At 45.9% G+C, this 23,509-nt stretch overlaps 1 pseudogene; it reads right to left on the bottom strand.

The window, feature by feature from the left end:
* Positions 1 to 19,835: 19,835 nt before the first annotated feature.
* Positions 19,836 to 23,253, bottom strand: LOC144160965 (26S proteasome regulatory subunit 10B pseudogene; annotated as a pseudogene).
* Positions 23,254 to 23,509: the final 256 nt, after the last annotated feature.

Genomic DNA, 23,509 nt, shown 5'->3' with positions numbered 1-23,509 from the left:
GGTAGTAAGAACGCTTTCAAAGTACACATAAAACACAAAAGAGTTGAGGTAAAACAGTTTATATTGACTTGCAAATTATGTAATATGCTTTCGCAACAAAACCACTTTAATTTTGATTCCTGTCTGCCCTGGCCCACACGGTACGCATTGTAAAATAACAAGAATAGTACAAATATTTATGACTATAAATAAGCCACACACAGCAGAAAGGTTGACAAAAAATAGGAAGAAAAGCAAACATGTAAACCCAGGGTACAAGCGCAAGATAGTTATGCAACTTGAAATATCTCGCATTAAAATAATTTGGTGAAAAACAACGCAAAAAAGTGTGAAAACACAGAAAGGATTGAATGGTGGTTATAAAAATACAGAAAATTTACGAAACTAAATGGTTCACATCTAGTAAAAGGTTTGTGGAAAAATAAAACAAAAGAACCTAGAAAACACGGAAGTAGTGTTAAGTTGTGGTTATGAGTGCCATACAAATTTAAGCTACTTTAAACAAACCAACATCTAGGGAAATGGCTATGATCTCTAGAAAAGGTGTGTATAAAAAATAACTGTACGGCGGCTACAAGAGCAGTAAAAATCTACGTGATGAAATGATTCACACTTAGTGAAATGGCAGGACAACAATAAAACAAAAAACTTTAGAAACAACCTATTAAATTCTGCTTAGGAAAACAATAAAAAGCTACACTATTTCAATATTTCACACAAAGGGATATGATTTGGGAACGAACGAAAAAACGGCGAACCTGGAAATAATTGAATATTAGTCACAACAAGACAGATTTACATGACTACGTTATTCACACCAAGTGATAAGCCCAAGGAACAAAAACACAAAAAAATACGCATGGAAGCAAGGAAATGATTCAGTGGTGGTTTAATGGTGCATGCCTCCATCATCAGTTATGGTAGGGATTCTTGAGCAGTTTTCGTTCTTTGTTGTGGTGCCAGAAACTGCCAAAATAGCTGCAGACCGGAGTGGTTGGAAAGTGAGTAAAAATTCCATGGTCGGAAGGCTCAAATAAATTTAAGTCCTCTTCAAGCAATAACAACTAAGAAGCTGCAGGTTGTCGCCAAAGCTGATATTTGCGCAGGATGGGACTGACGATAAAAATCAGGGCCCTATACATTGTCTGGTGAAATCATTTGATGCCTGTAACGACACGAAGATATCTAGTTACACACAATGGAGGATGCCACTCGCAGGTGGGCAAAAGCGTGTTTCTCTTTTTCCTAAACCAGGAGAACTCCTGCGCCAAGTTGACCTTCAACAGTAGCTTCAGCAGGCGCCTTGTGCAGACTGTTGCAGTAGCACCTCCCTAGCAAGCCAGTTCATCAATCTAGGCATGGGTACCGGAAAATCTGTGTTGTTAATACGGCTTTTTAAGACTGGTATAATACAGAATGGCCGCCTACCATTGTCCCTGAAAAAAGACAGTGTATGACAGCTGCATCCTACCGGTACTCGCCTACACGACAGAAACTTCCAGGCTAACTCAAAGGGTCTTACTTAAAATAGGACGACCTAGCAGGGAATAGAACTCTAGAAGAAGGAAGTAACATTACGGGACAGGAAGAGAGCGGAGTGGATATTATTTAATGTCAACACTGGCACTACTAAGGCAACCTTAACACTAACTACGACAGCTAATGCGAGGTACCACCATACATAAGAACTAAATTTCGTGAATGGGGACTCTGAGGACATTTTAGCCCAGCTACAGGTCCCATCTCAACTTTCGAAATGTTTTTCTTTGCCTATCCTAACCGCTTGGTGGATTGAAGAGACAATATATACACGGATGAAGCCATGTCCACAAGATGTCGCAAAACGAAACATGCACAAACCCATTCAGCGTCACTGCCATGGACGTATACTTCCTGCAGCAGAATGGCGAGGTGGGCTAGTTGGTATATACGCATAACTAAACCTTCAAAAAGCTCATCACTGAAAAACTCGTCATGTTGTCCTGTTCGCTTGTCCTGTTACGCCTACATTTTTAATTGAAGTATACGTTGTACAGCAGAAAGCATCAAAGTAGTGCAAGAACGTTTTACAGTACAATCACATTCACACATAGTCTAAGTTGCGCCAGTCAGCAGCCTGCAGCATGTAAGTTATTAGCAAACGACCGGCCAGATACCAGAATCATACTCTGCCTTAAATCTGCGAAATCCCAAATGCTGTTACTCTGCTCACCAAGGCGTGTTACACACTATAAATTCAGTAAGCTAAAATTCCATAAGTTACAGAAATTTACCAGCCATTTTTGAAGATTTTTACTAGGTTCTGAACGGTTATTTTACGTTTCCGACACTGCAGTAAGAGTACAAAGCGCAGCCAGCGCTGCTCATGCTATTGTACCAGTTAGGACGTGCGTGTAGTTCTGACGTTAGAAATAATTTCGGGTTGCGTAGACGTTGTTCATTCCAACATTTCACGACCAAACTGAGCGTTCGAAGAGATTGAACACTCAATCGAAACGCGAAAAAAGCATGCAATGGCATTTTATTCTAATTCTGTATTTTATTCTAATTCTGTACGCTCAGAAATCACTCGATTTTTTTTTTATTCTAATGCTACACATCACGGCAATCATTCAATTTATTGTGCACGTTTTTTAACAGAGAACTATTATGACGAAAAAAACGGCATCTGCAGAAAGGAAACAAACACCAAGAGTGCATAATATCACACTAGAAGTACACAATGTGCGTTTAACGGATACGCGCTTATATTCGCACACGCACTTATATTCGCACTCTATAGCTTCCCGTATTTCATTTCATATGAAGACATTCGGCTAGCAAAACAGGACAGGACACAAACACTTGACCAAAAACAGGGCTAAACAGTGCGCAAGAATTGACGCTCTTTACACACGCAGCAGCCAGGTACAAAGGCCTACCGCCAAATCGGCGCAACGCACGAAGAGAGTCACTCAAAAAGTCAGGGCTAACCGCTTACGCGGACCGTAGTTCGAGAGCAACTCTGCTACGTTAAATACATAAGACCACAAAACGAGGTTCACTAGTACTCACTTACCTTCACTACTTGGCAGTATTTCTTCGTCCGGTAGATAAATCTATGGTACTCAAATCACCGAAGTAACGAAAGTTGAAGACGTGCACAGCCGTGCCGTGACCGGCCAGTAGCACGCGCATCGATACGGATTGCAGTTTTTACAACTGCCGGACGGTCGGACTTGCCGCCCAACGACTTTCCCGTCTCATGTTTGTCCGAGGGAAAAACTAGTTCCTGAAAGACACCAACCTTGATAAAAACACGTTGCGAAATAGATGCCATATTGGTAAATACAGATATTAGTTGCCAACTATATACAAGAAAAGCTTGACGGTGGTTTTTTTTTTTTTGAAGAAAACAGTAATTGTATCGACAATCTAGGTTACGGCATTAAAGGCAATTTCAGGGTCTACGGTTGAAATACAGCTGCCGTGGGGTTGTGGGCGCCGTAATTTTACGGCTTATTCTGAGGCCGCAACCACTTTCAGCGTATTTTCCGCCGATTCGCGCGTCGACATCACCCGGCGTTAACGGCGTGGGCAAAATGCACGGCAACGTGAGCTGACGCGGGAGCTACGCCGATGTGTGCTGCTCGCCAGGTATCAGCGTAGCCCCAGCCCCAGAAAGCATCCGAAAGCAGGCGACATTGTCCGAATTCCATCTCCACCTCCTGGTTTGTGGGTATTACGTTCACAGAAAACAATCTTTTTTTAACGTGCGGTAACTGGGTGCCTTGAGGCAAATTACAAGCTATTTCTGTTCGAAAGTGCGCATTCCTTCGTGGCTAGATTGGCTTTTATGGGGAACTTCGGGGGTTTGGGATAGATTTTTATCAGTTAAATACGGGAGCTCTGGCAACATCGCTTATAGTGTTAGCATGATGGACTTGTCTGTAAGATCGGTGTGTAACGAACAAAGTTTATCAACGCCGGAAATCCAGCGGTGCACTCAATTTTATTCCCAGCTACCTTAGCTTAATTAGGTGGAACGATGAAGCACGATAGCTTTTCTTGGCCTAAATAAGAGAGCTTTGGTTCCACCACTTGCAGTATTAGCATAACTGGTCTCACCTCCAAGATCGGAGAGAAGAAACAAGCGTTACCACTGTCCAAATGTGTCAAATACAACCAAAACGAATCACTCAACAATATTCGTTGGCAGCCTCTGTTAGGGTACCCAATTCTTGGGCCCACGCATTGTTTTCGGGCGTGGTCCAATTGATTGGAGCTCAGGTGCTGACGTTCTCTTCTGGAAGTGCATGGTTCGATTCTTTGCATGAGCTCACCGATGTTTCTAGTTTTTTTTTGCAATGAGGGTGTCATCGACTTTTTTTTTTTCAAAGCAAAAAAAGCCAAAGTATCTTGCCGTTTAACCTACCAGCAAAGTTTGACGGTAACATCAGTATCAAGGCAGCCCCGAAATTTGCTTTGCTCACACTTTGAAGTCATGAATCTGCAGTCGGTACACAACATCAAGGTTAAATCAAGTAGCAAGTACAGTCGAGCACATTGCACCTTCGTTCATCATTCTATTTTATTTTGTTCAGATTTGACAGCAGTGACTGCGGCTCCCCCCCCCCTCCCAAAACTAAAAAAAACCTTACAGGGCTCGTAGGCAACACCGCTTGTAAATGAATTATCCAGTAAGTCCCTGCCTCTTTTCGTGAGGTTCGGTATTTGCCTACTGTTTTGAAGCTCAAAGTTTCAAAGCAATATTGGTGGATTACAATACTTGCACAAAACCCCTCGTTACAAAACCCATACAAAACACAAACAAAGCCCCTCGGTAACTTCAATCCTCGGAATTCCATTGCGTGGAAAGCATGCAGGCAACCAAGTGTGGGCCGCCATATCTGTGGTCAAGCGTCTGTTGCTAGGCGATGTTGTGCGCACGGCCCGCAGATCAGGCACCTCTCTTCTCCTCCAAGCAACCGTGTGAATGCGCCCACGGCCTCAGCGATCGGCGTCCGGCCGCGCGCTGGTTACCTCGGGCTCCGAGGGATGGCGGCACTTGTCCGTGCTAACCACAACTGTAAAACGCATGACTGTGTTTCACGTTATGAACTCTTCGCCGAACGCAAAGTATTGCGTCGAGTTCACTGTGAGTGCGATTAATAACATCTCTTTTGGCGCCATAGGTTGGAATCGGAGTGGAACGAAGCAGATGACGCACGCCGGTGTCTTTTTTTTTTCGGCGTGCGGCCGCAGTGGCCCAGGCTGCGCCTTGTCCGTGGCGCATCGGCCATGTCTGTGGCCGTTTCCAGTTTTGCCAAGCGAAGAAATTGGCCGCTAAACTTTTTCACGAATACCGTCTATACAGTACGCCTGCGGAGAGTTTGAAAATAAAGTATAGCAGATATAGCTAAGATAAATGTAACTGTGATAGACATGTTCAAAGCAAAAAACGGACATACCAGCATTATTTGAACAACGTCAGCAAAATATGTCTAAATACCGTCAACAAATGAAGCAGCAGCAAAATCGAGAGTACGTCTTTAGCAAAGTTGATAGAACTTCACACATTAAGGTACCAGCCAAGTTATCTGAACATCCAAAAATTTTCATTAAAATAATGCACATTGTACGGATGTCTTATAGAGACACTGCTGGGACATAGATGTTCGGATCTTTTTGGGACGTCGCAGAGATGTTACTGGTTTGCAGGGTAGACCTCTCTCATGCCGCGCGATACATGCCTCACATGTTCATTAAAGCCGTTCATCGCGATGTACGAGCAGGATAACAAAAGCAAATCTCTTTCCGCCGTAACATAACAAGCAAGTAAAATAAAGCCCTGGAAAAACTCGCAGGTTGCCCCGAAATATTAATCAAACCGGCCAATAAAGGAGGCGCAATCGTGATCCTCGACAAAGCTGACTATGTCAACGAGGCTCGTAGACAACTATCAGAATCTACGTTCTACAGAGTCCTCCGAAGTGATCCCACTAATGATTATAAACTCTTTCTCAAAGACAAACTCACAGAGCCTGTTCAAAATCAAGAAATAACTGAAATAACTGCTCGTTCTATTATCCCATTATTCCCAGTAGCAGGTAGATTCTACCTTCTCCCTCAGATTAATAAAAATAACAACCCAGGTCGCCCCATCGTTGGTCGCATTGGTACTGTCACCGAGAACCTGTCGCGCTATGTCGACTCTTTGATTCGCGATATTGCCCCCAGCTTTCCATCCTTTATTAGAGATAAAAATCATTTTCTGTCGGGTATTAGAAAGATAGAAATTCCTAAGAACTGTTTACTTGTTACCCTGGATGTCGTGTCGCTATACACTAACATTCGGCATGCCAATGGGATCACCACTGTATCATGTGCGTATGATGGGTCGGCGGGTGACAAACCTATCGATTCTCTCACCCTTGAAACTTTCCTTCACCTTATCCTTGAACTTAACAACTTTGAGTTTGATGGATCCCATTACGTGCAAGTCAGCGGAACGTCAATAGGCACCAAATTCGGGCCCAACTATACGAATATCTTTATGGCATGAGTAAAATGAAACTTCCTCGAAACCAAAAATTTGAAGCCACTGTACTACAAAAGGTATATTGATGATATATTCATGATATGGCAGCATGGTTAAATGAACCTTCTGGCGTTTGTTGAGGGTTTTCCCCTCGCGCATCCTACGATCCCCCTCTCTGATTCCTACTCTAGGCACAGCCTAAATTTCCAGGATGTTACTGTCACCGTTTCTCAGTACAGGCTTCAGACTGATCTCTATAGGAAACCTGCGGACACGTGCCAATATTTGTATTTACACAGTAGCCATGTGAGGCACTCCAAGACTGCAGTACCTTGACGCCAATCTCACCGGTTTTAACTGCAGAAAACTTAAAACCGCGTGCTCGAATCAACAATACCCAGACCAGGCGATGGATGACGCGATTACACGAGCTAACTAGTTGAACCGCACTGACATTCTCTTTACAAAAAGCTTCCAAACACAATCAACAAACAAACCTCGTTTTGAACCATTCGGCTTCTTCTCCGAAAGTTGCATCTATACTAAGGCAACATAACAAAATCCTTGCTCAAAGTGAACGTTTAAAAAGAATATTTCCCGAGCCACCACGCGTTGTTTATAGACGCAGCAAACATTTGGGCGACGTTCTCACCAGAACCAGAATCACCCTACCACAGACTACAGGTTGCATGCCCTGTAACAAACCACGGTGTATCACGGTTCATCTCTGGCACACTGTTATATAGATACAGAAAAGGGGGAGGTTCTTAAGAGGGAGGCCTGAAGGAGGACAGCAGAGTGGGTCAACGGTCGCTTCAAAGAAGCGAAATAGTGAGAAAGAAAGGAACGTGTGGTTCTTGTGACAGGACCCCGCAGTAGAGAAAGAGGGAAGACTACTGGAGAGTCGGAAAAAAACAGGGAGGACGGCTTAAGCTGGGCTGCGGAAGGGCCGGCAGACCTTAAAGGAAGCTTCAGGGAATATCGGGGACGAGAGGGGCGTCTTGGGGGGGCAATTACAAGGTTACTGAACTGTGTGCAAGAGAGAAAACGCGTAAACAGCGACAGCCCGTATAGTTTGAAGAATTCCGACTGCGGAGGTCAGTGTTCACAGAAGAATAGAACGGGTATGTGCGGGTGCAACTCATGCGGAGCTTTGCGGTACATTCAACGACTTGTTTTTTATTTTTTTTATTTTTTCTATTTTTTTCTTTTTGCGTGTGTGTGTAAAGCAGGTAGTAAGACAAAATGCCGAAGGTCGATGGAGGCGCGTGCGCGTGGTATGTCAAAACGGCTTGGAGCAACACAAAAGAAAAAAATATAGGGGTGGGTGGGGGAGAAAAGCACAGATATGATTTTCAAGTACGAGCATTGGGGATGGACAAGCAGGAATGTTGCGAATGGAGATGCCCACTTTTTGTAAGAGCAATATTTTTCTGTTCGATTCAGATACCGTAAGGTTTCTAAGCTGCCTTTCGAAGCATTGATTCCATCCGGCTCAAGGCAGTTGTATTTAGGGATTAAGTACGATTCTCGGTATTTCCGGTCCCTTGGAGACTTGTTTGACTGCAGAATATACAGCTTGAGATCATCGAAATTGTGTTTCGGCTGGTTGAAGTGTTGCGCAAATGCTATGGACGCACTGTTTTGAGTGTCGGCCCGATGTCCATTAGGGTGTAAGTTCATAGGTTGACTCGTTTCTCCAATGTACTGCTTTGGACACAATGAGCATTCTAGCATATAAACAATGTTAGAAGAATCGCCAGTGAAGCTTGTCTTATTCTTGTGAACGTATTGGCTGGCAGTGCTATTGACAATGCAATCAGTCTGCAGATGTTTGCAGGTCTTGCATCTAGGGCGGAGGCAAGGGCTGATGACTGGTTCTTGGGACGCGCTAATTTTGGCATGCACTAAAATGTCTTTAAGGATCTTGTTTCTTCTTTAGGTAACTCTAGGGGCTTTCGGAAACGTCTTTTTGTGTCGGTCAATACTGGATATAATAGGGTAGTATTTCCGCAGGATGTTGTTTATGTTAGGGAGCGCGTTTGAAAATTTGGTTATTAAGGCTGCTGGTCGGGCGCTTTCGTTTGGACGTTGTTAGTAGAGCACTTCGTCCCTTTCTAGCTTGGATGGTCTTTCGTAAGCCATATCCAGTGAGCTGACCGAGTGATTCCTGCTTGTCAGGGTGGACTTTAGTTCATTAAGGTGTTTTATATAGTCTGTGTTATCACTTCATACTCTTCTTAGTCTGGTAGCCTATTCTACAAAGATATCTTGTTTGCAGTGTCGTGGGTGATGACTAGTTTAGTCTAGGTACTGTTGCCTGTCCGCTGGTTTCCTATAAAGTGTGGTTTTCAGTTTACCATTGTCAAGAACAACAGTGGTGTCTAGAAAGTTCACTTGTTTATCCGATTACTGGCATGAGAACTTAATGTCGGATGCGAAGAATTAAGATGCGAAATTAAACTTTCTAGGGCTGTGCGACCGTGCAAACAAATTATGAAGATATCATCTATGTATCGATAATAAACCGTCATTTTGAGGGGGAAAGAGTGTAAGGGGGAAGCTTCAAGTTGTCCCATACAAATGTTGGCGTAGGTGGGTGCGAATGTAGTGCCCATGCTGGTTCAAAAAACATGCAAGTAGTAAGATCAGTTGAACTCGAAATAGTTGAGAGTTAGAACTAATTTTAGTAAGGTAATGTAGACTTCCAACGCATGTTGTTCTGGTTTTCTGCAAGGCCTTTGAGGTAGCTTCTATTCCTTCGGTGATAGGAATGTTCGTATAAAGGGCGGAGACGACGAGCGTGACTAGAAGGGCATCATTGGGTATTTGCCCACCAGCGTTTATTGCTTCTATTATACCTAGGAAGTGTGTGGTTTCCTTAACAAATTAAGGAAGAGAGTTCGGAATGTCTGCCAAATGGTGATTCAGAAACACAGATAATGTTTCCGTGGGGGTTTTGTTGTTAAACTATGGGTCTTCCCTGAATGTCAGCTGAGAACAATGCTTCTGTGGGGACTTTATGTTTTAGGGAGGAGGTAGAAACGTCCTGCTTGCTTGTTCGTGGGTCTCATGAAGTTTTGTTCTGTGGTGGTGTTAATTCTCCGGCAAGCAGATCTGTGAGAGTGCGATGGATCGCTTGACTGTATTCGTTGGTAGGATCATGGTCTAAAGGCGGGTAGTGACAAGGTTTTTATACTGCCTATAGGCCTCATCTTTATATTGTTCTATTTGTAAGATGACAACGCTACCTCCTTTGTCTGCAGGTTTATTAATTATGTCCTTTATGGTTGCTAGGTTATTTAGAGTGACTTCTTCTGAGGGGGTTAAGTTCTTGCGTTTATTTGATTTCTTGGTTGACATTAATATTTCTTTAGATACTGATTTTATATACAAATCGAGTTCTGGAGATTCCTCGGTATCTGGCGTCCAAGAGCTTGGTGCACGGAGTGCGCGGTCATCGATTTCATTATTGTATTGCTTATCGGGAAAAAATTCCTTAAGCCTCATTCTGCGGAAAAATTTTGTTAGATCCCTCTGTAACTCGAGTTACATAGGGATCTCACCGAATTTGGGTTGCACCCGAACTTAAGGGGAGTATCACTACTCTCCTGGAACCTGTACAACCTGCTGCTGCGAACCCGGACACCACAAATCGGAGATTGGAAAGACCACGCGCTCCCCCGCGCCCCCAGCCAACTACCGCCGTCGAGCCCGAACGTTCCCTGCATGAACAGCCTCACTGGGACGATACGGCCTACTCCAGATTCCCCAGAGCAACTAGCCAGCTGCAGCCAGTGACACCATGCTTCGCCCAGGTGGTCAGCTCGAACAGTTCCTCCGCTAGCAGCAGAGAACCAGCGCCCAGCCCGGTTGCTCGTCCGAACGCCCATCGAAGGCTTACGGCTAGGAGTGCGCGTACAACTGTGACACCCCAATCTGGCGACGCAGGGTCTGCGAACTCCACGGGGAAACCCAGGGAAACACCTTGCAGTGTTCTTTCTGGGGCTACCAACAAAAAAGCCCACAAGTCTTGTAAATGAACGCAACAATCCAAACCGATCGCCGGATCAAGCAGCGCACCTTACCATCCCAAAGGCCCGGACCCAGGGCTCTCAGCCAAAAGAGCAACTCCGTGGGAAAGTCTGTAGTCGATCGAGTCCAAGCCAGGGAAATCAGAACAAAACCAACGGACTTGAACGAGCCCACAAACATCTGACAACCAGCCGAGCGCGAGGGACTTCGAGATGCTGAAATCCAGTACAGAAAACGAGAAAACCCATGCCACCCCCGCCGTCAAAAGGTACGATCTCCGAAAACACTGTGGCTTTGCACGTCGCAGTAACATGAATTGACATCCTGACCGCGCAACTGTTCCGACCTCCTCTCACTCAGATGACACGTGTGATCAGCTGCTGACGCCAAATTTTTTCAAGATAAGGGAAACAATTGACAAGCGGGTGCGCCACGACCTACACGTGCGTACACTCAAAATCTATCTAAAGGCTGGGATCGCCCCCGGGGCCTCCTTCTAGCATTAAAACCATCGATGGATACATTACAAATGTGAAACACAATACTGGAGCTCAATTCTTAGATCCGCATCACTTCAGCAAACTAAAATCGTAGCAGATCATTGTTATAATACAAACCCGTCTCCGAAGGCGGAGGATTTTTGTGCTAGGAACAATATTGTCCTTTCTGCGCTCGAGGCCAGCGAACTAGAACTTTTTGAGAAGAAGACAGATAAAACATTTAGAATTAAATTTAAAAAAATTGTCAAGGGATAAAGTTCCATACTCAAACGAGTTTTTCCAAATCAGTTCAGCTCTGTACCACGCGGACATTCAGAATAATAAAATTACAACCCCGATTCGGCCCTTCAAGTCGAAAGAAATGCCAACAACTCAAACGATCATAGATGAAAACATAATTAACCTCTGCGGGGTAAAACTTACTATTCATGTGCGGGCGTTTATTTCCCTCGGTATAACATTTTGCCCACGTACCGGCCGATACAATGAGTTTGGCTTGCTGAAAGAGCTGGACATTTTGTTACAGAATTTGCGCATCGAATATTTTATCGATAAGCCAGAGAAAGAGGGGACTGCCTGAACCTCCCTCAATGTAGAGCGGGTTGTGGACAACGAAATTGGAGTAGAAAAAACCCCCGGACTCGTACATTGTTGACCTTCAAAGAGACGTCCTGCGGGCTTATAACGCTCACAAACCAGGTGCCCAGAACCTTTCTTTAGAGGACCGCGAGGCATTTAAGGCACTGGGTGATCAAACAGACATTGTCATAAAACCGGCCGATAAAATGGGAGGGATGGTTATACTTAGTAAACTAGACTTCTACATTCCAGAAGGCCACGGGTAGTATATAACAAATTTTTCCAACAAAAACATGACGCAGATACAACTACACTTCAACTACACTATATAACTACACTATATAACCTAGCAGGTTATATAGCACTAACAACACTATATAACCTTGTCAAAGTTGCAGAAATAGACCCAACCCAAACGTCCGTAAAGCGCTTACAGCAGTACACGCAACGTCATGAAGGTTTTAAATGCTGCCTAAATTGATAAAGAAGGGAACCCTGGTAGAGCAGTAATTTCGGGAAGAGGCTCTCTCACCGAACCAATATCAAGCTACATAGACTTTCTCATTAAGAAAATACCCGCAACCCATTCGGCGTATCTTCGTGATAATAATCACTTCCTACGGGAAATCCAAAAAATAAAAATTCCTGACGGCGCATTTTGTGTATCTCTTGATGTAACTTCTCTTTACACAAATATACCTCAGCGAGATGGGATTGAAGCCCTGGTTGATTCCTACAGCATACATCGGGATCACAATTCTCCAAGCTCACAAGTTATTGATACTTTGACCAAGCTGGTTCTGGAGTTAAAAAGCATTCAATTCCACAATCAGTATTACCTAAAAATACATGGCACTGATTGGCACTCGAATGGCTCCCAACTACGCTAATATATTTATGAACCATCTCGAAACAAAAGTCCCATCAACCCATTATATTCGGCCATCTTTTTACAAAGGCTTTCGGGACGATGTATTCCTGATGTGGATTGGTACAGAATAGGACTTCATCGACTTCACCGAGTGTTTCAACAAGGCCCATCTAAGCATCGCATTCACTTACACCTCTTCAACCACGGATATCAATTTTTTGACATGCATATAATTACAGACAATGGTGAAATGATCACTACAGTGTTCAAAAAACCAACCGATGGGCAGCAGTATCTGCACCTTGACAGTTGTCATCCGCGCCAGTGCAAAACGAGTATCCCATACTCGCGGGCCCACCGATTTATAAAAATTTGTTCCCGCACTTGGAGGCAAACGCCGAAAACTTTGGCAATGTACTCGCAAAGCAGCAATACCGACCACCCATAGTCAACGACGCTATTACCGAAGCGGCCAACCTTGATCGCCAAGAGTTCCTGAACCATAAAAAATATATAAACCAGAAAGGAAGAGGCAACCTAGTTCTGACGTTGTGGGTCAATTCCCCGAACATAAAAAAATCTTGAGAAAGCACCTCAACTGGCTACAACAGAGTGAACGGCTTTCGAGAATCTTCCCCACCCCTCCTCGTGTCGTATACAGGCGCAACAAAACATTAAAGATTACCTTGTACACGCCAAAACTGAGAGGGAACCCAAAGGGGGGAGTCACCATGTGGAAAGGCACGGTGCCACGTATGTAAACACACGCAGACAACCACGGTTACAGAATGCACCAACTGTTATTTCAAACATCTAATTTACGCGACAGTCGAATTTCGACTCTTCTGATTTGGGGTACCTTCTGGAGTGCGGTGTTTGTGCCATTCAATACATTGGCCAGACGGAGACAGCATTCCGCATACGCTTCAATAACAATCGCGCACATGTTCGTTCACACCCGGATCTACCCTTATCCGGACAGAATATTTCCGATAACCACCCGTTCAATTCCATCAGTTACACTTTTACACAGAGGATTTTCTACTACAAGAGAACCCGAACAACGTGAATCTTACATTACTCATAAATTCCATAACGTAAAGGCAGAAATAAATGTTAGCCCGGACATTATGTCGTCTATACATGCCGTTTAAAATCTGGCTGCGGAATAATCCCTTATTTAAATTGTAAGTCTGTGTGTTTCTTAAACAGGTAATCAAGCTGTTCTTACTTTATTCCCTTTCTGGGGCTTCCGCGGCTGCGGCATACACCACACACAACCTGGAGGCGCACCATCGTTGTTTACTCCCACAAAAGACCCGTGCGACTCCCGCGTGCAGGTAGAGGATTATTTAAGCGCCTTACCCCGGGTTCATGATCAGGGACGACCCCTTCGACTGTCGGGACTGGTGGAAGATTAGACTTAAAAATGATGAATTCCGCACTCCCGTCCTACCGGCCGCCGGAACTGTGCATCTGTTGAGCCACAGCGCGGAGATCGCATCTACACCCTAACGAGCCTTCCTATATATTTGTAGGCTTGGCGACACTAAAACATGTGTGCGGCTGCGACCACTTCTTGTGAACTCTTCCCGGAATGTCAGTGACCATTGTAGTGTTGTGCCCCACAGTTATTGTGCGAGATCCTCCCTGTTACTGCTTTGCGTTTTCCTTTCTTGAGCAGAGCGGTAACCTGTTGAAGAGGGCGGTCTCTGCAACTCTTTCTACAAGCTGACGAATGATGGAGGACAGCGTTTCGAAAGAGTTGTGTACTCTTTTCTCCCCACTGCATGTTTAGGTTTTATTTTCTTCTCAATTTTTCTTTTTTAAATGCGAATGCATTTCTTAGTCGGGGGTTGTCGTGCTCCCTCGGCGTGCGCCTGCATTCCTCAAGCGCGAGCGCACGTGAGCGCGCGCTTCGTAGTTCTGCCTTCGTCGTCGTCGTCGTCGTCTCGGCGTGGCGGACCCGCGCCGCTACAGTCGGGGGTTGTCGTGCTCCGTCGGCGTGCGCCCGCAGGTGTTATCTCTCCGCGCTCCTCCTCGCCCCTAGCAACAGCTGTGGCGCGCCAAGCAGCCGGAGCAGGTGGCAGCTCGGGCGGGAGTAGCGGAGGGCAAGGGGAGAAAGGGAGCGCGCTCTGGCGTGTGAGGGCGCTCGCATCGCGGATCTCGGGCGGAGTAGCGGAGAGTGAGTGGAGAGAAGGAGCGCACTCGGGCGTGTGAGGGCGCTCGCATCACGGAGCTCGGCGGGAGAGAGAGCTCTCGCGCGGGGCGGGAGTGTTGCGCGGGTCTCGCTCTCCTCTCCGCGTACCCTCTCTCCGCTCGCTGCGCTCGGAAAATGTATATAAATGCAGTGGAGCGCACGCCTCTCTCCGTTACTGCTTGCCGCAGCGCACTCATCGGTGCGCCCTATGCATTCGCATTTCCGCACGATCCCCTTCGGGGAGCGGGGCGGAGTTTTTTGTAAACCTTTATTTATTTATTTATTTATTTAAAGTACCTCACAGGCCCCTGACAGGGCATTGAGTAAGGGGGGTACATATGGAATGTGCCACATTAACAAGATTTTCAAAAAGGCACTACAAAGGACCACAGTCCAAGAAAACATTATACAAGAAATCAGCCGTAAATACATATCTAGAGAAACGGAAAATACAAAGATAATGTGTGCTATATCTTGCACGAACTAAGAATAAAATTCCGCACATTCAAGATTAAAAGCACGAAAGTGTAAAAAGACACCTGATGCAAAAAAAATGAAACACAAAGTTCACATAAAACAGTGATAACAGATTACGAAAAAAAACTGTATTACGAAAAAAATGAGCATGAAGAAGGTTACGGAATCCGTCGCCCTTAGATTCGGCCGCAATGTTATCAGAAAGACCGTTCCAAAGCCTGCTGGCCATTGGAAGTGCGGACAAGTTAAATGCATCAGTTTTACCATACTGGCGGGAAAAGCTATGTTGGTTATTTATTCTACCTGAAATGTTAGTCGGAACTTTAGGATGTATCATTGCGTGTGCTGAATTGTAAACATATTTGTGAAGAAGGCATAAAAGAGAAATGTCGCGTCGAAGATCAAGCGGTTGAAGTGAAAGATTTAGTTTAATCTCTGATACACTTGAGGGGTATTCGTAATTGCGTGAAATAAACCTTGCAGCTCTATTCGGTATTGCTTCAATCTTGTTAATCAGATATTGATGGTATGGGTACCAGATGGCGTACGCAAACTCGAGCTGTGATCGAACGTTTGTTATGTAAGCTAGTTTGCGAAGGTCAGATGGAGCATGACGCAAATTTCGACGCAAGAAACCTAATCACCTGGAAGCCTTGGCGCAGATGACGTCGATGTGGTTACTCCAGGAAAGGCCTTCTGGGAATGTAACACCTAAGTATTTGCAGGATGAAACGTGGTTAAGGTGGCTACTATTAATGTGATAGTTGAAAATTGATTTTGCACGCTTACGGGTAAATGACACAACATTGCACTTTGAGATGTTTAGTGACATTAACCGTGTGTTACACCAATTAGAAATTATGTTCAGCTCATTTTGAAGGTACAGGTGATCATTAGTACTGCAGATTGATTGGTAGATAATGCAGTCATCAGCAAAAATACGCATGCGAGATGATATATTAACCGGCAAGTCATTTATGTATATTAGAAAAAGCAAGGGGCCAATAACGCTTCCCTATGGTACACCGGAGGTAACGTAACATGTGGGAGAAATTAAATTATTAACAGCTTTAAACTGTTGTCTTAGTGAAAGAAAGTTGCGAATCCATGAAAGGGTTAGTGAATCTAATCGAAGAGCAGACAATTTAGAAATTAAGCGGCGATGAGGCACACGGTCAAATGATTTCGAAAAATCTAAAAAATATACAGTCAGTTTGCTGGTTATTGTCCATATTATTATGCAAGTCAGTCGTAAATTCAAATAACTGTGTCTCACACGAGAGGCCTTTCCTGAATCCATGTTGGATAGAAAAAAAAAGCAGTTAGACTCGAGGTGATTGTACACGTGTGAAGTGATAATGTGCTCAAGCATTTTGCAACAAATGCACGTGAGTGATATCGGGTGGTAGTTCTCTGGGTAATGCTTATTTCCAGCTTTGAATATGGGTATAACCTTAGCGAGTTTCCAATCGTCTGGTAACAGTCCAGAAGATAATGAGTGCCTAAAGATGTGGTAAAGAATTTTGCTAGAAACGAAGAGGGTGTTTTTTAGTATTTTAGAATTAATGTTATCTACACCAGAAGATGTAGAAATTTTTAGGTTATTGATCAAAGAGGCGACACCTTCCTCAGTAATTTCAATGGGTTCCATGTATGGCCACGCATAGTCATGAAAATGAGGCAATTTGGAATAATCTTCCTGCGTAAACACAGATAAAAAGAATAAATTAAAGGTTGAGGGACAGTCATTTTCAGGCTGTGGGATGTGGTTATCGTCATGCAGAGTTATTGTGTTATTATCATGGTCAGGTGATATTACTCGCCAGAACGTTTTTGGATTTGATATCAGCTGTGATGGGAGGTCATGGGAAAAGTGCTTTTTCTATGCTGAGTCTAATGCGCGGCAGTAAGTATCAAGATAATCCCGGTTTTTTGCCAAGCAGCTGTTGTATGTGTGAGCTTCGCGCGTTTATAGAGGCGTTTCTTTTTGTTCCTCATTCTTTTTAGTAAACCAGGGATTAGATTTATCATTAGTTATTGAGATCAGGGGGACATACTGGTTGATAAGGGTAGACATCTTGTTTTTAAATTTCAGCCAGTTATTTTGAACTGTTCTGCTGTAAAAAGATGGGTGTTATATTAGGTTAAAGAATATATCCAGCTCTTCATTAATTTTAGTGAAGTCTCCTCTGTCATAGTCACGAATTTGTTTTGTTTCAACACCGGAAAACGGCACTGGAAGTTGAATTGATGCCTGCAGTAATTGGTGATCACTAAATCTATCGATGTGCAATACAGTGTGAAGGGATTCCGGTGCATTTGTTAGTAATAGATCTATTATGTTGTTTCCGCGTGTTGACTGGTTAATGACCTGCGAGAAATTGAAACCAAGAGTTAAAGTAATGAGCTGTTCGGAGATGCACAAGGAGAGGATAATTGTTCCCAGTCGATTAGCGGAAAGTAAAGTCACTAAAGAGGTAAATTGTGTTTGTACCACTGGGTTGAATTGCTTCGGTGATGCTGTCTTGCAGTTGGGAAACAAAAGAACTGCCTGAGTCAGGTGGTCTGTAGCAAACTCCGGTTAGTATTTTGACGGAATTAACCACTACGACAACCCATACAGTTTCCAAAGCGGAAGCAGAGATGATTCAATACGAAGTTAATGTTTTTTTAACACCAAGAAGGACGCCACCACCTCTTCTGTCATTGCAATCTTTACGGTAAATATTGTAAGAATTGTGATCAGGAAGAATTTAATTATCGTTAACTTCGGGATGCAACCAAGTTTCAGTAAAGGCGAGAAGATCAGAGTTATTATCATCTATGAAGGAACCAACAATGTCGCGTTTGGGTATTATGCTTCGTATGTTACTGAAAGATAATGATAACATGGACGGGGGGGTGGGAGGCAGCTTAGTTGCCTGGCGCACGCTCAGTGTGCGGCGCCTAGCTTTGAGATATCTTTTCGACAAAACGACGGTGCTGGTGATAGGGTCATAAATGTAAGTCTTGTCATCGATTAGACGCTTGTCTACTGCATGTTTGAAAGACACGTTTAGTGGCTTAGCGATGTCCAATACCTTTTTTCGGATTAGTCGTGTAGCTGGCGAGAAATCTTCTCCAATCGATTGCTGTGTACCCTTTAGCTTGTGCGCCGATGAGAGTATAGTTTGCTTGTCTTTAAAAAATGTTAGTTTGGCGATAATGGGTCTATTCTTCCCTCCCACGTACTTGCCCAGCCTGTGTACTCGCTCAAACTGTGCACTGTAGGTTGAAATTTGTAGCTTCTCTGAGCAGAATTTAATTACTTCAAGTTCAGATGCTTCCCACTTTCCTTTTTGGTCGTCTTCAATCCCAATGAGCAAAAGATTTGATCTCCGGAGTTTATTTTCGGCGTCCTCACACGTGGACGTAATGGCTGCAGGTTGTGAAATGTCGCTCGAGGGAGCTACTGCGTTGCCTGGCTCAGCTGTACTTCTCGAGGCGATGCTTGACTCCAACGCTGTTACCTTCGTTGTCAAGTTGCATAGGCAGTGTTGGGCACGTTCGTCTCGGGCACAGTATTTGTACCTATGCTTGATTCTAATGCTGCAAGCTTCGCTGTCAAGTTACCAATAGTGATGTCGGAGGCTGCTTGTTTTTCTTTAAGAATTTTTAGGTCAGCTAACAGAACTGCCTGAGTCGTCTCTAGCGCTTGAATTGCTTCAAGCGCTGAAACGAGTGAGTGTGATGATTCAGCCTCCGGCCTTGTCGTCGTTGGCCCCGGGTTTGACTCAACATCACCAGAAAGCATGAATAGCAAACTGAATAAATGCGAACACAAGGAATGACAAGGCACCAAGGATCGCTTCAGCACTTCAATCCACTCAGTTGGGCACGACACCGCTATCATACAGCGACTACTACTACTAAAGCATGAAGTACCACGGAGGTAACTAACCTGCAAGAGCAGCGGGTAAGTCGCGTGCATAGTGAATGCGGTGCCGTGCCCGAGGCGGACAATGCGTCGGTCAGTTATATGCCCCGCGCCGGTCGTGTTGAGCGCTGTCGTCATCCATCCGGGTTGCCAGCTGCGAAATGGTGTTGCGTCCAATCTCGGCGGGAAAACGTCGCAAATCGGTGAACGCACAGGCACAGGTGGATCGACGGGAATCAGTTGACTGGAATCCGTCCACCTGAAGCAAGTGGCGCATATCATAACCTGCAAGAGCAGCGGGTAAGTCGCGTGCATACTGGATGCGGTGCCGTGCCCCTCACCTCACCTCGGCGAGAGTGTGTGTTTGTTGTTGCTTTTCTCCCAATATCCCCCTGTCTCTTTTTTTCGGCGTCGTTGGACGAGGAGCTTATAAATACGTGCCGAAGAAATAAAAAATGTTGTCTTGATAAAGGTCGGCATCCGACCGAAACGTGGAGAAATAAGAAGATTTGTTAGAAGCTATAGCCAATTTTAAGATATATGTATATGTATATATATATATATATATATTTATATATATATATATATATATATATATATATATATATATATATATATATATATATATATATGATTGTACTGGAGATAGTAGTCCCCGACACGACGATTTACCTTGCGTTTAGTGTGCGCCAATCTCCCGTTTGCAACCGACAGGATATATAGAGGAGGAAGGACTGCTATGTGCCGCATGATGATGGCAGGCGCAAGATGCTGGGCGAGAGAAGAGGAGGAAAGGACAGCTCATTGGGCAGCGGGTTCTCAATTTTGCGGTCAAGCCGGCCGGGGTGGAGGAGAGAAGGATCGAGGGTGTAGGGCCGGTTGGTGGCCATGACGATCCTGACCTGGTCCAGGGAGTCGAAGCCGTCCATCTGGTTCAGCAGCTCCATGAGAGTCCTCTGAATCTCTCGGTCTGCCGACGTTCCCTCGGAAAACCTACTACCGCCGATGGCGTCGATCTCGTCCATGAACTGACGCACGCCTGGTGGTCGCGGGCGTAGTTGAACATTTCGCAGATCAGCAGGGCACTCTCGCTAATGTAGTTGTCCACAATGGCACTGGACACCCCCTTGCGGAAGTTGGCTTCGATATGGCTAGCAACGGCTCGTGCCAGCAGCGTCTTGCCCGTGCCGGGGGAACCGTAGAGGAGGCAGCCCTTGGGCGGGGTGATGCCCACACGCTGGAACAGCTCGGGGTTCAGCAGGGGAAGCTCGATCACCTCCCTGAGCTCGCGTATTTGCTCGGCGAGGCCTCCGATCATGGAGTAGAAGATGTTGCCGGGTCCTCGTGCGATTTGTTGTACACCCGGGGGTCCACCTCACGGGGAAGGTGCTTCATGATGGTTGGGGTGGTCATGTCCAAGGCCACACGGGTTCCTGGCTTCAGCTTGGCTTTATCCAGCTGCAGACGGTAGCCGATCACATAACGCGGCCCATTTGTTGCCTTTACGATGAATTTTTTCTCTGTAAGTTGCTTGAGCACATCACCAACAATCTGCCCAACACTTTGAAGGGCCTTGAGGTCATTCTCAGACATCTCATGCTGCTTGTTGAGCTCTTTCAGATTCTCCCGCAAGTCTTTGAGCTTGTTTTCTAGCTGCTTATGCTCGGTCAACTTCTTTCGGTAATATTCGAGACATCTTTCGCATCCTTGTTGTCCCATCGAAGGCACACTGGCAGGGCAGCAGCCGCCGCTATGATTCTCTTTTTGTTGCTTTGAACTTGGTCAAGTCGCTGGAGGTGGGTCGTAAAGTCCGGTGAAAACACGACAATGTTGTCCAAGTAGCATAAACAGATGCGCCACTTCAGCCCACGCAGAACATTTTTTATCATTCGCTCGAATGTCGCTGGCCCATTACACAGTCCAAAGGGCATGACGCTGAACTCATAGAGCCCATCCGGAGTCACAAATGCCATTTTCTGTCTGTCAGCCTCAGCCAGAGGTAATTCCTACTAACCCGAGTGCAAATATAATAAAGAAAAGAACTCGGCACCTTGCAAGCCGTCTAGCGCGTCATCTATTCGAGGTAGTGGATAGATGTCCTTTCGTGTAATCTTATTGAGGCGGCGATAGTCGACGCAAAACCTAATAGACCCTTCCTTCTTGGTGAATAGCACAACTGAAGAAGCCCAGGGTCTCGTGGAGGGGCGAATAACGTCCTGGTTCAGCATATCGGCTACATGCTTCTCGATAAGGGGGCGTTCCTTGGGTGATACACGGTACGGTCGCTGGCACAGTGGTGCATGATTGCCGGTTTCACTCGGATGACAGACAGTTGACGAGCGCCCCAGGGATGTTTGCTGGGAGTCGAATGATGTACGGAATCGTTATAGAAGAGCAAAGAGCTGGTCTTTTTGCTCTTGGGTGAGGTCGGTGTCAATGGAGGGAAGAAAAGCAGCCGGAATAAAAGGGACGTCGGGGCTCAGGGTGTCGAGATGGGCTGGAGCGGACTCGTTTGGGATGTCGACGACAAGATGTGGAGGAACAACTTCGACGCATCCAGGACATTCGCCATGAAGCACTCGGGACGGGCAAGGTGACGGGTTAGGAATCGACATTTTGCTCGAACCGCATCTCATTTCCAAGACCGCGAACGGCAGGAGAAGATTGGTGCGCGACGAAAATAGAAGGGAGGGCTTGAAGACAACGGTGGCGTCTGGGGCATCGGGTGACAGCTCAGGTTCAATGACAGAAAGGAATGGGGGAATGGTGGTATCTTCAGCAGCAACCAATTTCACGCTGCTAGTCTCTGCAGTACTAGTACTGGGTGAAAACCGGTCAACTTCTGCGTGGAAGAAATCGATGATAGCGTGGGTATGTGACAAAAAATCCCACCCGAGAACAACGTTGTGAGAACATGCACGAAGGACGACCCGTTCAACTATGTGAGGGATGGCTTGAATGGTAATGCGAGCGGTGCACATGGGTAGCGGTTGAACGGGCTGTGCGTTGGCAGTGCGAATATTAAATCCCGAAAGCGGCGTCATCAGTTTACAAATTTTGCAGTAAAAAGTCTCTTGAATCACAGATACGGCGGCTCCAGTGTCAATAAGCGCGAGTTCAGGGGTGCCATCCACAATCACATCAATCACATTTCAAGGCGAAATATGAGGACTTGGAACGTTCGACGGTTGCGCAGCTTGTGCCTCAGGAACTGCGGCTGCTAGTTTCCCTCGGCTCCAGGCTTCCAACAGAGGCGCATCGGAGAAATAGAACGGCGGCGTGGTGAAGGGGAACGACATCCAGAAAAGGGAAAGCCATCTGGGGAATACGAGTTTGGCGTTGATCTGGAAGAAACGGAAGCGGAGTGCAACGGAGGTGCTAATGCGGACCCCCCAAGAACGTCACTCGTAGGAGGGGGTCGGCGCCGGCAGAAACGTGCGACATGTCTGGGAACGTTACACGCGAAATATGTGTGCCGATTGTCGGACGTGCGCCACGGGTTGGGGCCCTGAGCTGCCCCTAGAGGATATGGGAGAACCGCTGGCTCGTGTTGGACTGCAACGGCTGAAATGTGGCTGTCGGCGGTTGGGTACAAGCCGCAGCATAAGTGTAGATCCCGGCCACGGGTTAGGCGTAGGGCACCGCCACAGCGGAAGGAATCGGTGCTGCCTTAGGTGAAAAGAAGGGCGCGGCCAGGAGTTCAGCTGGGGGCGCCGCCATGGGCGAGTCGAGGTGGGCAGTAACAGGCGGGACCAGGTGCGCAGTCGAGGATGTAGGCTGGCGGTCTAACGGCAGCGCCTCGGCGACTCGGTCGTGAATTACGCGGTGCACCGTCGTAGCCAACGGGCATGAACGCGAGGATGACAACGGCTGTAGGTTGATTTGACGCGCAACCTCCTCGTGCACAAATTGTTCAATGTTAGGAAGAAGCGGCGCAAGATCAGATGAGATTGGAAGCGCTGAAAAAGAGGCCCGATGCGCTTCATCATTCGGGGACCACAGGCGGCTAGTAATGCGCTGCTTCCTGAGCTCGTCGTAGCTAAGACACAATTTCATGACGTCTCCAACCGACTGCGGGTTCTTGCTGAGCAGCACCTGGAACGCGCCGTCCTCTATGCCTTTTCAGACGTGCTTGATCTTCTCGGACTCGGGCATAGCAGGATTTACGCGCCTACAGAGGTCGACAACGTCACCAATATAGCTCGTGTACGTTTCGTGGGCAAGCTGGGTGCGCCAACTTGAGCTCCGTTCAGCCTTAAGCTTGCTAATCGCGGGGCCAACGAACACTTCCAAGAATCTCGTTTTGAAGGCAGACCAAGTTGTCATTTCGGCATCGGTGTTTAGGAACCACCGCTCAGCTAATTGAGTAAGGCTAAAGACGACGTTAGCACTCTTCATCGGGTCATCCCAG

The sequence above is a fragment of the Haemaphysalis longicornis genome, unplaced genomic scaffold, assembly GCF_048455015.1.
Source record: "Haemaphysalis longicornis isolate Haplotype H1 unplaced genomic scaffold, Haemaphysalis longicornis Haplotype H1 scaffold_11, whole genome shotgun sequence".
Lineage (NCBI taxonomy): Eukaryota > Metazoa > Arthropoda > Arachnida > Ixodida > Ixodidae > Haemaphysalis > Haemaphysalis longicornis.
Note: the sequence above shows the minus strand (reverse complement) of the source record. Positions and strands in the feature narration are given on the sequence as shown.